The sequence below is a fragment of the Acomys minous genome (assembly GCF_964271855.1).
Source record: "Acomys minous genome assembly, chromosome: 4".
In the NCBI taxonomy this organism is placed as follows: Eukaryota; Metazoa; Chordata; class Mammalia; order Rodentia; family Muridae; genus Acomys; species Acomys minous.
In genome coordinates this window covers 11,080,483-11,092,758 of record NC_140486.1, presented here as the reverse complement: position 1 = coordinate 11,092,758, position 12,276 = coordinate 11,080,483, and the positions used below count along the sequence as shown (strand labels likewise).

At 45.1% G+C, this 12,276-nt stretch overlaps 1 protein-coding gene across 5 annotated transcripts in view; it reads right to left on the bottom strand.

Moving 5' to 3' along the window:
* Positions 1–9,447, bottom strand: part of ARK2N (arkadia (RNF111) N-terminal like PKA signaling regulator 2N) — an 85,649-nt gene extending 76,202 nt beyond the window's left edge. For 2 of the 5 annotated variants that reach the window (XM_084779934.1, XM_084779932.1), the window contains exon 1: positions 7,953–8,269. The gene's annotated coding sequence lies outside the window, so the exon portion shown is untranslated. Of the gene's footprint in view, positions 1–1,572; positions 2,122–7,952; positions 8,270–8,542 lie in introns of those variants that run through there. The other 3 variants (XM_084779933.1, XM_084779936.1, XM_084779935.1) reach the window with 3 other exon arrangements.
* Positions 9,448–12,276: the final 2,829 nt, after the last annotated feature.

Genomic DNA, 12,276 nt, shown 5'->3' with positions numbered 1-12,276 from the left:
ATCTCACAGCCCCTCTTTTGCTTTGTTGGGGAGAACAAGGTCTTACAAACCCAAGCTGGCTCAAACTCACTAAAGAGCTGAGGATGACCTTGAACTCTCAATCCGCTAGCTTCCATGTAATGGGATTACAGGTGTACACCACAACACTTGGCAAAAGAATATGCTTCTATGTTAGGATAACACTAAGACAGACAGGAAAGACACTGTTTAAAACCAACTACAGGAGGTTTTTGTTCTTAACACAGAAAGGAAAACAATCCCTGTTTTCCTATACTCCACACCCAACTTCCCTATCCTCAATACCTCTGTCTAATTATAAGGCAGCTAACAAAATACTGACTCTAAACATCATAAAAAGTTATTTCTAAAAATCAGATAACTCCATTTAAAAGATGTCTGATGTCAGTGATCTTAATTCTCCAATGTCAACCATGCAAATAAAAACTTAATTTCTAGGCTAGCTAAGCACAATTCTAGTTTAAACACATTCTTGGAAAGAGCTGCTCTAAGACAGGAAGATAAAATTTGAGAAAATAAAGGTATCAGAAAACCAAGCAACAAATTTAATAGGTATAAGGACACATGCACACACACACACACACACACACACTTAACTGTCAAGAGATATACCAACAGACCATTCATAAAATAAAAAGGTGAGGGGGCTAGAGAGATGGCTCAGAGGCTAAGGTCACTGACTACTCCTCCAGAGGTCCTGAGTTCAATTCCCAGCAATCACATAGTAGCTCACAACCGTTTATAGTGTGATTTGATGCCTTCTTCTGGCCTGTAGGTGTACTGACAGGCAGAGCACTCTCTAATAATACTTTTTTTAAAGGAGAGAGCTAAAGTAATTTTTAAAAAATTAAAAAGTGGGGAGGAATAGAGAGAAATGGGTGGAGGAGAGAAGGAGGAGGGGAGGGGAGAGGAGAAAGCTGTCCTAGGGGTTGGGGAAAAATGGCTCAGTGGTTAAGAGAGGGCTTCCTGCTCTTCCAGAAGATCTAAGTTCAGTCCTCAGCATCTGCTAAGGCAGTTTACAACTGCCTGTAATTCCAGCTCCAGGAGATCCAGCACCCTCCCTGGTCTCCTTGGGCAAACACAAACTGGGCACACATTTACACACATAAACATAAAAAAAATTTTTTTAACTTCTTAAATTTTTTGAATATAGCTACTCCAAAAATATTAAGTTTACCACTGATGCTCTTTGAACAACCACCCATACTAATTTATTATTAATGCATAAACTTGAGCAATGCAGTGGTAGTGCATACCTTTAATCCCAGCACTAGGAAGGCAGAGCCAGGTGGATCTCTGTGAGTTCAAAGTCAGCCTGGTCTACAGAGTGAAGTTCCAGGACAGTCAAGGATACACAGAGAAACCTTGTCTCAAAAAAACAAAAACAGCAAAACAAAAACAAAACAAAGCATACATTTGAATTCAGGTGGAGGAAAATGCATGTTGCAAAGAAACTGGCAGTACATTTAAAAAGAAATAAATAATAAATTAATAAACTCTCCAGTCACTGTAAGCTTAAAGTGCCATTGAAGAGAAATGTTGCTTTCCAAATACCTTATTGAAAATGGGTCCCAAAGGAAGAGCCCAGCTCTGGACTACAGTTGTTTCAAGCACTTCCCCTTACAGCACACTTCCTCTCCCTCACATTCTAAGGCAGGAAGGAGACTTAGGACTCACCAGAATCACTTTCTTAAATAGAAACTATTTATCTATGAACCATTCCCACCTGGCACTTCAACACTCCGTAAATTGGGTTTTAATTTAACCACTTTGTAAAATCGCCTACTTTCACACAAACTAGGATTTGCTGATAAGAGATACACTTCTCATCTAACTAAAGAAAAAATTTTGGCCAGGTGGTGGTGGCACATGCCTTTAATGCCAGCATTTGGGAGGCAGGTGGACTGCTGTGAGTTCAAGGCCAGCCTGGTCTACAAAGCAAGTCCAGGAAGCCAAGACTACACAGGCAAACCCTGTCTTGAAAAACCAAAAGAGAGAGAGAGAGAGAGAGAGAGAGAGAGAGAGAGAGAGAGAGAGAGAAAGAAAGAAGGAAAGAAAGAAGGAAGGAAGAAATTTTATGGATTTAAAACATCTACCTATTGGCTGAGTGAAGAAAAGTTCTTTAAGTAAAGACATGAAAAAGAACAGAGTTAAATTTACAAGAACCAAGTCAAACACACAGAAATCCCAAATACAACTGACCAAATCTGTCTGTCACATAGGCTACAATATTTTAAAAACACATTAGGAACTGCCAGCTGCTGTTACTACACTTTGGTAAGTCTATATGTTTCACATGTTTCCTCTTCTAGTAGCCCAGAAACACAGAAAAGAAGAACAAGTTACTTTCTTAGCTTACCCTGCTCCTTCCTTTGACCACAGGGCCCTGTAGGCTGGGTGTGAAAACTGAGCATCAATCCCACTGTTCTGAGAGAGATGCTGCCCACACAAAAAGCACTGTTTCTTTCCCGTAAGTTCAACAATGAGAGTTCTGAAGGAATAGGAGAGTAGGTACATTTAAAAGACAAAGAAAAAAAAATGAAGTTTCATGACAATAGTCAAATTCAAAGCAAGTAAAGAAAAATGACTATCAGGGCTCAGCAAAGGCCTTGCACTGTGGTGGTTTGATGAGAATGATCCCATAGACTCATATATTGGAATGCTTGGTACCTAATTGGTGGAACTGTTTGGGGAAAGATTAAGAGGTGTGGCCTTGCTGGAGGGTGGGCTGAGGGTGAACGCAAGGGCCAGGCTCAGGCTCCCTGGTCCCATCTCTGCCTACTGTTTGTGAACCAGGATGTAAGCCTTAGCTACTGCTCCAGAGCCTGCCTACCTGCTTGTCTTCCACCCTGCTCCACACTATGATGATCATGGACTCATCCTATGAAACTGTTAGCAAGCCTCCAACTAAATGTTTTCTTCTAGAAATTGCCTTGGTCATGGTGTCTCTTCACAGTAACAAAAAAGTAACTAACACAGCATCCAAGCCTGACAACCTGAGTATGATGCAGGAGAGAACGGAGCCCTACAAGCTGTCACACTCACGAGACACACACACGTAAATAACAATGTTTTTATTTTAAAAAGCTATCAAATTTCTTTAGCCTTATGATCAAAAATAAAAGCAAAATAGAGAAAAGCTGTAATAGCTCTGAGTTACAGTGCTTTCTCAGCATGCATAATACCCTGAGTGCAATCCCCAGCACTAGGGGGAAAAATAAAAATAAAAAAGACCAAAGACTTCACAGGCTAATAAGATGGCTCAGTGGATAAAGGAGCTTGGTGCCAAACCTAAAGAATTTCATCCTAGCTGGGTGATGGTACTGTACACCTCAGGAGGCAGATCTCTGTGAGTTCGAAGCCAGCCTGGTCTATAAAGTGAGTCCAAGACAGGGCTCTGCTAAACAGAGAAGCCCAGGGTTTCATCCCTGAACAGACCAACATGGTAAGGGAGTGAACTGCTGTGAGCTGTGCCTGCTCTCCACACATGCACTGTATGGAAAGGAAAAGTAAATCAAAGAATTCCCACCTCACCACGTGAATATTAGACCCTACCACTAATTCCACCACTCTGAATGCTAAGTAGGGAGAGCCAGGGCTATAATACTCTGTCTAGTTTTCGTTCCAACTGAGAGAGGAGGGAGTCATCTTAAAATAAAATTCACAATCCATTAGTGAATTAAGAAACCTTCACTACTTGGCCCTCTCTATCTACCACAGCCACCCCTCTGAGAGTATAAGGCTTTAGTGACACCTGGCAACTCAGAGCTTGATACTCACGATGTCACTTAGGCTAGTCCCTAGCCTGTGCTTGCCTAGAAACTCACTTCAAACCTCAAGTTCAAAAGCTGAAGTTTCTTGAGCATGTTCCATTACGGCTCTACGGAACTGCTGGCAAGTGTTAACAATTAATAGCTTAGGGCTGAGGATAAAGAGGTACCATATAAGCCAGGGTGTGGTGGTATATACTTTAATCCCAGCACTTGTGAGACAGAAGCAGCCAAAGCTACATAGTAAGACTGTCTCATCAAAAGAAAAGAAAAGAAAAAGAAAGAAAGAAAGAAAGAAGTCCTACATGAATATTTTGTCTTTTTTCTCCACATCTCTTCCAGGTATCACCACTGTACTCTTTATTGTGTCTATTTCATTATGCCTGCATAATTATAGTTAGTGAAGAGAAATTTGGGCCCCAAATCTTCCTGCAATATTAAAATCATTGCAAGAGGCAGAAGCAGGTAGATCTCTATGAATAAGAAGCCAGCCTGGTGTCTACATAGTGAGTTCCAGGCCAACCAGTGCTCTATAAAGAGACTTTGCCTACATAAATAAATAAAAATTAGACAGACAATAATAATATACTTAAATCAATATGCTTCAAGAGAACACAGATTAACAGTTTTTAACCTTTTGTAGTAGTTTTCAAGCATTGTCAATTCAGTATATACAATATACTCTATAATTATGTAGGAAAATAAAAGTCTAAGATAATTATTATTAAAGTCACCAAATTAAGGACTGAGTTGTTACTACATCCAAGCTTTTAAAAGGGAGAAAAGCCAGGCTTGGTGGCACACGCCTTGGTCTATAAAGTGAGTCCAAGACAGGGCTCTGCTAAACAGAGAAGCCCAGCCTTTAATCTCAGCACTCGGAAGACAGAGGCAGGCAGATTGCTGTGAATTCAAGGCCAGCCTGGTCTACAAAGTGAGTCTAGGACAGCCAAGACTACACAGAGAAACCCTGTCTCAAAAAACAAACAACAAAAAAAAAAAAAAGGAGAAAAATACTCAAATTGCCTATCCATCATGTCTAGCCATGCACATGCAAAACTGTAAGATTAGGGATCCCAGAAAAAACAACTTCTTGAATAATGAGTAACTCCACAAGCTCACAGTCTCAAAGCCAGAAATACGCATACAGAGAAATTCAAAGGTATTGATGTCAACACAAATACCACAAGCAAAATCTTTAAAGGCCACACATGAACACAGAGCTCTAGCACAGTGGCCATCAACCCTTCCTACCGCTATGACCCTTTAATACAATTCCTCATGTTGTGGTGAGTCCAAACCATAAAATGATTTCATTGCTGTTTCATAACTGTAATTTTACTATTGTTATGAATCATGATATAAATAACTGATATGCAGGATCTCTGATATGTGACCAGAGCTGGTGCTCTGGCAGAATTGTGTTATACTTTGAAGTTAAACTTATCTTTGTTATGTAGGCTTGAATTAGTCACATGTATCATGACAGTTAGTCTCATATGAATGCATGTTAATGTGAATAATGCCATGAGTAATGACATACACTTGCAATCCCAGCACTCCAGAGACAGAGGTAGAAGGACCGCCATAAATTTGTGTTCAGCCTAGACCCTATCCCTCCCCACTACAGACACACCAACAAATAAACAAACAAACAAACAAACTGAATTACTAATCTAAAAGTGCACTAAAAGCAAACTTAATATGACACTAAGAATGGGCAAGTTTCTTGTTCCAAAATCCAATTCACTTTCCACAAAGTTAAGGGGATATCGAATTAAGAAACCTGACTTAAGGGACTGACAAGATGGCTCAGAGGTTAAGAGCAGTGTCTGCTCTTCCAAAGGTTCTAAGTTCAATTCCCAGCAGCCACATGGTGGCTCACAACCATCTATAATGAGATCTAGTGTCCTCTTCTGGAGTTCTGGTACCTATGGGGGCAGAACACTATATAAATAATACATTTTTTAAAGGGGGGGATATAAACCTGACTTAAACCAGGTGTGGTGGTGCACACCTGTGATCCCAGCATTTGAGAGAGGCAGGCAGATTTCTGTGAGTTCGAGGACAGCCTGGTCTACAAAGTGAGTCCAAGACAGCCAGGACTACAAGAAAAACCCCGTCTTGGGGGGTGGGCATCTGGGGGGAAAATTAACTCAAAGTAAAAAGAAATCTTAGCACTCAAGAGGTGGGGGCAAGAGAGCTGAGGCTGGACTGAGCTACAAGATGAGGCTAACTTAAAAAAAAAAAAAAACAAATTTTAAAAACCTTATTAACTTGGTCCTCTGGTTACATCTATCTTGTTTCTCCTTGTCTTTCAGATTCTATACGTTTATTCTGACGTTTATGCCTATGTTACTTAAGCGTACTTAAGCAGGGCATGGTGGTAGACACTTGTAGCCCTAGCTGGCGTTTGGAAGGTGGAAGCAGGGGAATCAAAGGTTCAAAACCAGTCTGTGCTACACAACACAGACACACACACACACACACACACACACACACACACAACTTGGGGGACACAGACAGAATCAGAGTGTGATTAATCCAGTATTACACAGCCAGGCATGGTGACACACACCTTTAATCCCAGCTCTAGGGAGACAGAAGCAGACAGATGGATCTCTGAGTTCAGGGTCAACCTAGTCTACAAAGCTAGTTCCAGGTCAGCCAGGGCTACACAAAGGAACCCCAGTCTTGAAAAATCAAAAACCAAACAGAATCAGCATTACTGAGAAGCACTCTAAGGAAAGCCATTTTATAGGTTGCAAACACTTTTCTTTCCCATGTAATAGAAATGAATTAAAATTTCAAATTCTTTTTGAATTGGTATATAGGTCGCCAAAGTCAAGTCCATCTTGGCTTCCTAAATTTAATAATTATACATTTATCGCCAATCTGCTATGCACAACACACTCTGTTTAACATTATATCAGCATAAAACTCTGATCCTCTAAAAAGGGGTGGTTGCTGCTGTACGTCTTCAAGATAGCAGATGATATATATCAATTGTAGGTCTGGAAACAGCTTGGTAAACCAAAAGGCAATTCTCTGATTACTGGAGAAATCCAGATTGCCAGGATCAGCAAAACAACATTACAAAGTTAATAGCCTCCGTCCTTAGAATATCCCAAGAGGAGGTAGTAATTCAAACTGTTAACATGCGCCTCCCGATACTATTCAGTAATAACGTAAGCAAACTGTCAGATCCATTTATAATTAAGTGGTCCAACCTTTACAAAGCATCATCAGCCGGACTTTAACCCAAATGGATGAGAAATTCAGATAAACACAAAACCAAAACCAAAAGCAATGCAAGCACAAACTGCCCGAGCGGAGAAAGATCCGGAAGGGTTGCACGGGTTCTTTCCCTCATTTGGTGAGCCTCTACTTAGTAATGAAGACGGGGTAATTTAAAGGTGAGAATGAATGGCATACAAATTCTGACAGGGGATGCTCCATAGAATAGCATAATACACTATAAAAATAAGTGTTTTAAGATATACGGTGAGAAATAATACGGCGGGGGGCTACTCTGAGAAATGGATCGGGAGGGGGAATGCAATAGAGTCCTTAATCTGGAGGGGGGGCAGGGTCAGGGTCAGGTTACATCTGCGAGGGCTTAAAAGTTGAAAAAGTCGCGGGTCAATGTCAGAGACCAACGCACATTGACTGCGGGCATCTATGGACCAACAGTCGCGGAAGCGGCGAGAGGCCAGCACCAAACCGGGGAAGCCTTTTCTCGCTCCTCCAAGGCCACCGCCGGAGGGGACTGTCCGCTGCTCCCGCTACTGTCCGCGCCGGCCGCGGGGACAGAGCTGGCGGAGCTGTCCCCTCAGCTGCTCCCGCGGGCCGGGCTCGGGAAAGTTGCTCTAACACAACTCTGCGGCCTGGGGGGGCTTCTGTCCCTGCAGCCCGCCTTCCCCTCGGTGCCGGCGGCCGGGGGGGAGGGCACCTCGGCGGGCAGAGGACGCGAGGGTCACCCGCGGCAGGCGGGAGGGCGAGGGGTCCGGGCCGCGCCTCCGCCGCCGTGACCCCACGCTCGGACGACGCCGCGGAGCCCTCGGTCCGGCCCGCTCCCCTCTGCCTCGCAAGCACCTCAGTGAAACGCAGCCCCGACCCCGCGGCTCGCCCCTAGGCCGCGGCCCCGAGCCCCCCTCAGCGCCTCACCTGCGCCCCGCGGTCTGCGCCTCCTCGCCGGCCCCGCGCGCCCCGTCGGGGCACGCGCCCACTCTGGCGGCGCTGACGGGCCGCAGACTCGGGCCGCGGCGGCCCCGCCGCCCCCTTCTCTTCAGACAGCTCCCAGCGGCGAGCAGCGGAGCGCGGCGGGAGCCCCTGCAGGGGGGTGGGGAGGGCGGCAGAGTAAAGCCCGCCGCCTCCGCAGCCTCCAACACCAAGTCCCTTCAGTCGTCCGCGCCGCCCCAAGAAAATGTCACCAGAGGCCGTTCCGCTCTGCGCCTCACTTCCGCCCGGAACCACAGAGCAGCGCCTGCCGGCTAGAGCGGCCGCCGCGGCGGCGGGAACCTACAGTGACTAGCGGCCGGCCGGGAGCAATCTGCGCAGCGCCACCTGGCGGCGGGGACAGGAGCGCGTCCTTCGCTGAGCGCGGGCTCCAGCGCGCCGGCTTCCCTGTCTTTCGCGCGCGCCCTTCTGCTCCGGCAGCCTCCATCCAGTAAAGCCGACGTTGCCAGGCACTGCGAACTAAGGACAATGCCTTCAAAGCACGGGGCTCCGCTTCCCGAGTGCTGCCTAGTACTCACCCACTCGCGAAGGCTTTCCGAAGGAAGCTCACGATGTCCGAATCGGGGAGTCACTCCAGCACAGGGTCCACTTTCCCCCGGGAGCCCACAGCTCGGCTCCCCGGAACCGCTGGTCTCCAACCCCCGCACTAACGTCTTGTTCAAGTTTGGGCTCGGGGACGCGGCGGGGCTTGCTGCTAGCGCGCCACCTGCTGGTGACACAGTCCTCCGGGGGGCCCCTCCCCACCTCCGCCACCGCACGCTTCAGACGCCCGAAATTCCACCTCTGCAGAGTCACTGCTCGGTTTGGCAGCTCTCCCTGGGAAGGGTGACACACACACACTGCTGGGAGTTTTGCAGACCCGTCCTTAAAATGGGCGCGGGGCACGTGCTGGACCCGGGACCTGGAGAAAATAGGATGGGTCTCCACTGGACAAGTCAAGAGCTCCTGAGACCGATGCTAAGGACAAACTTACAACTTAAGGTCTGACTCCCTAAAAAGCAGTGCAGGTTTTGGAAGAGAAGAAAATGATTGTGATCTTGATCTGTACCTTTTTTTTTTTTTTTAAGTACCGGGAATTGAACTGAACCATGCAGGTGCAAGGCAACTGCTCCACCCCTGAGCTACGTCCCCAGACCTTATTCTGAATTTGAGACAGTCTCACCGTTTTCCACATATCCTGATCCCTGATAGCAGAGTCTTGAGACAACGCACACCGAGAAAAAGGAAGGAAAAAACGGAAAACAAGCACGCCTCTGACAAGCGGCTGAAGAAACTGAATTGGTTGGTGTCTGCCACATCTTTGCATCCTTCAGATAACTTCTCCGTGTCACGGTCTTTCTAGTAAAGAAACAATCAGCCCAGCAATTCAGGTGGATGAGGGTGAAGGCTGCCTGAGACTCTCTGATAGCATCAGTAGAAAGAGGGTTCACAATTTTTGTTAGTAAATTGTGGCTCTGTAAACCAAAAAGAAAAAGAAAGGAAAGAAGAGAGGGAGGAAAGGGGGCGGGGCGGGGGGGGGGGAGCTCAAAAGACAACCCTTGGAATCTGTTCCCTGCTTCCACGATGGGCTCTGAGGATCAAACTCAGCCAGGCTTCCTAGGCACAGTTACTCCCTGAGTCTTCTCTCCAGCCCTCCCTCAAGAGTTTTTTCTTAGGTTTTATTCACATATAATAACTGTATATATGCGGGATACAGTGTGCCATTTCAAAATATGTGTCATCTGTAATGATTAGCTCAGCTTAATTGGCATATCTATCATCTCAAACATTAATCTTTTATTGAGAGCATTTAAAACTCAACCAGCAATTTTATTCCATTAATTGTTGTCAGCCATAGCTCTCCTGCCCTGCTGCTGCAAACCAGTCTAAGATGTTCTTCCTGCCCAGCCTCTCCCCTGCACTTGTTTTTATCCATCCCTCTCCATCCGACCCTCCATCATGGCTTCCCCAGGCTCTGGTAACAACTCTCCCACTTTGTACCCCGGTGAGAGCAACTTTTTAACCTCTACATGTGTCACAATCTCAGCTATCAGCTTTTTCACTGGCCTAAACATGACTATCCCATGACCATCTTAGAGAAATAACTTTGGCCCTGTAGTCACAGCAGTGGCACAGAATGATACAGTGATAACTAGGTCTGTGGTAACTTAAGGGGAATGCTAACACATTGAAGTAAAAACAGGGTGTGTCATAGGACCTCAGCCTGGGAGTCTAGTCACTACCCCCAGTTGCCACATGTTTTGGATATATGGGGGTGTGTGTGTGTGTGTGTATGTGTGTGTGTGTGTGTGTGTGTATACACATATACATATATATGGTAGAAGATGAACTGAAGGCAGCACTCCATGCTACAGCTTCCCCGAGGCCACCACTCATGAAGAGGTGGGACCTTTCAGTGATGAAAATGGTTTTTAATCCTCCAAGCTTCTGTAAGTAACCCCTTACCTGTGCTCCTATACCACCAACTAAGCCAGTAAACGCATCGGTTCACTAAGCTGAACTGAGTGGAATCATTACCTTGATCTGTCACAAGGTGTTCTTTTGGTTGGTTGGAGAGGGTGTTTTTTGGTTGTTGTTGTTGTTGTTGTTTTTCTTTTGTTTTATGTTTTTGTATTTTCAAGACAGAATTTCTCTGTGTAGCCCTGGCTGCCCTAGACTCACTTTGTAGACCAGGCGGGCCTCAAACTCACAAAGATCCGCCTGTCTCTGCCTCCCAAGTACTGATATTAAAGGCCTGTGCCACCACGCCTGGCTTGTCACAGGTGTTCTATCTGTCGTGAATAGCCTTTCCCCACACACATACGTTACCCCCAGAAAAGCTAATGCAACAGCATTTAAGTGAGAGCATACCGGGTTTCAGTGCCTGGCATATCCCACTTAGCATCCAAAACCTCCAAGTTGCAACAACTGGAAGAATTTCATTTCATGGCTGAATAATTGTCTTCTGTGTATCCCATTCATATATTATGAATAGGGCTGTAATAAGCATACAAGTGCAGATATTCGTCACGACCCCTCCAGTGGAGTCTGTGTCACAAATGATGCTACACAACCTGAGGCGACGACCCCTACTCAAGGGGGAGCCTCCTGGAATGGGTCTCATGTTCCTGCCAGGAGTAACTGATTGCAGCCCCCCTCCTCTTCTCTTTTTCTCATTTGTTTTGGAACATCCTGCCTTTGTTTTTTACTTTCCTATCAGAACTTCTCAAATGTAACTGTGTTGCTAGGAGAACTCTAACTTGGGACTGCAGCCAAGGGTCCTTCAGATGGTTTTACCACCAAGTTCTGTTCCACTTGTTAATAAAAACATAGCTAAGCATAAATCATAGTTTATATTATGACTTACAAATAAAGTGTTTAAGAAAGCTCCAGATAGTGACTGAAGAGCTAAGGAAAAAAAACTGTCTTGACTCACAGATGTTTGGCATAATGAGAGAACATTGACCTTTGATAAAGACAGCCCATGCACTGATACCAATCTAATGACTTAAGAATGATGATTTAAGATTGATGACAACATTATTACTGTGCATCTTGTATTTTGAATTGTGTGTACCTGACTAACTTCCTTGAATGAAAAATAATGTAACCACAAAAACACTCTCCGCTTCCAAAAATGTGTATAAAAACCTAACTAACTTGCCTACAAGATACACTCAGATTCAAACACTATCCCTGCTTTGTCTCTGTTTGTCACTTGCCTGTCTTTGTCCACTGATGCTTTGAAGAACTCCTGTTCCCAAGGACCTATACCCAACTGAGATGGTCCTTGGCAGATATTTCTTTGATATACTGATATTGAAATATATGTGTGTGTGTGTGTGTGTGTGTGTGTGTGTGTGTGTATCATGCATATATACATATATATCCTGTACACTTTATTCATTTTTGCTAACTGCTATAGGCACAAGAGCTTTCCAGTCCTAAATTAAGAGAATGAGATAACAGCTTTATGAAATACTTATTATGTGACAGACACTGTGCTATTTAAATGGATTTACTCATCTGAGCCTATAGCAGCCTTGGTAGTTTTTGTTTTTGTTTTTGTTTTTTCAAGACAGGGTTTCTCTGTGTAGCCTTGACTGTCCTGGACTCACCTTGTAGTCCAGGCTGGCCTCGAACTCACAGTGATCCGCCTGCCTCTGCCTCCCGAGTGCTGGGATTAAAGGCGTGCGCCATCACACACGGCTTCTTGGTAGTATTTTTAATCCCTGTCAAAGGCATAAGGCAGCAGCCTCTGGGATTTCTGAGT